The sequence below is a fragment of the Arachis ipaensis genome, chromosome B09, assembly GCF_000816755.2.
Source record: "Arachis ipaensis cultivar K30076 chromosome B09, Araip1.1, whole genome shotgun sequence".
Classification (NCBI taxonomy): domain Eukaryota; kingdom Viridiplantae; phylum Streptophyta; class Magnoliopsida; order Fabales; family Fabaceae; genus Arachis; species Arachis ipaensis.
In genome coordinates, this window is record NC_029793.2 from 99,685,443 (window position 1) to 99,687,579 (window position 2,137).

Below are 2,137 nucleotides of genomic sequence, written 5' to 3' on the forward strand. Positions count from 1 at the left end.
CACAACACCAAACTTAAACTGTTGCTTGTCCTCAAGCAACTAGATAAATAAAATAGAATTCAAATAATTTAAGAAGCAATAATATCTCAGAGTTTTTGAGTGAAGCTTAGATTCTAATTAGATGAGTGGGACTAGTAGCTTTTTTGCTTCTGAACAGTTTTGGCGTCTCACTTTATCCATTGAAGCTCAGAGTGATTGGCATCTATAGGAACTCAGAATTCAGATAGTGATATTGATTCTCCTAGTTCAGTATGTTGATTCTTGAACACAGCTACTTTATGAGTCTTGGCCGTGGCTCTAAGCACTTTGTTTTCCAGTATTACCACCGGATACATAAATGTCACAGACACATAATTGGGTGAACCTTTTCAGATTGTGACTCAGCTTTGCTAAAGTCTCCAATTAGAGGTGTCCAGGGTTCTTAAGCACACTCTTCTTTTTGCTTTGGACCTTGACTTTAACCGCTCAGTCTCAAGTTTTCACTTGACACCTTCACGCCACAAGCACATGGTTAGGGACAGCTTGGTTTAGCCCTTAGGCCAGGATTTTATTCCTTTAGGCCCTCCTATCCACTGATGCTCAAAGCCTTGGGGTCCTTTTTATTACCCTTGCCTTTTGGTTTTAAGAGCTTTGGCTTTTTCTGCTTGCTTTTTCTTTTTCTTTCTCTCTTTTTTTTTCTGCAAGCTTTTGTATTCACTGCTTTTTCTTGCTTCAAGAATCATTTTTATGATTTTTCAGATTATCAATAACATGTCTCATGTTCATCATTCTTTCAAGAGCCAACATACTTAACATTCTTAAACATCAAATTCAAAAGACATATGCACTATTCAAGCATTCATTCAGAAGACAGAAAGCATTACCACCACATGTAAATAATTAGAATTTATCTTATTAAAAACTCGAAAAATATTGCCTCTTATTCTAAAGAAATTCTTCTATTTTATTCATGTTTAATGATGATGATAAAATTAAATTATAGCTTAATTGGAGATAAAATAAAAAATATAGATACTAATTACTACTATATGACTCCTAAGGTAAAACTAAGATAAAAACAGTTATCACAGAGTTAAGGCTAAGATTGGAATTTAACAACCTTTGTTCTGGGAAGTGGATGTTCCTCTAATCTGCGGGGTGCTTGGTCCTTCAAGAGATAATTTCTGGCGCTTCAATTCCCTTAAATCACGCCCTTGCTCCTCCTGTTCTTTAAGCAAATAGCAAAGAATGCTACTTTGTTCCTTCTAATCTTTCTTTATTTGTTCCATAGCTTCTTGCATCTTGGTAATAGATGTTTCAAGATACTCCCAGTATTCATATTGAGGGATTTCTGGGAGAAATTCCTGTGTTCTCTTCTTGATGGGGTCATCCTGTGCTTGTTGTTTTTCCATTGATGCTTTGGTGATTGGTCGCTCAACTGAGATATACTCAGTTATTCCCATCCTTACTCCAGCGTCCTTGCAGAGCATAGAAATCAAGCTTGGATAAGCCAACTTGGCATCTTTGGAATTTTTGTTTGCAATTTTGTAAAATTTAGTTGAAATCAGTTGATGAACTTCCACTTTTCCCATCATGATGCAATGGATCATCACTGCTCTTCTAATAGTGACTTCAGAACGGTTGCTAGTGGGCAGTAGAGAATGCCCAATGAAGTCCAGCCATCCTCTGGCGACTGGTTTGAGATCTTCTCTTTTGAGTTGATTTGGGACACCCTTCGTACTGGTGGTCCACCTGGCTCCAGGGATACATATATCCTCTAGAATCTTATCCAGGCCCTTGTCTGTTCTCATCATTCTCCTATTGAAGGAGTCTGGATCATCTTTCAGCTGAGGTAGCTTTAAGATCTACCTGATCTTTTCAGGGTGGGTATGAACAATCTTTCCTCTGACCGAGGTCCGATAGTCATAGAGAGCAGATCCAGATAGTCTTTGCTTGTCTGTTTGCCACATATTAGCATAGAACTCCTGGACCATATTCCTTCCCACTTTCCTTTCAGGATTAGCTAGGATCTCCCAGTTCCTAATTTGAATTTGCTCCTGGATCTCCGGATATTCGTCTTCTTTCAGATCGAATCTAACTTCCGGGATCACTGATCTTAGACCCATTATTTTGTAATAATGGTCTGAATGTTCTTTAG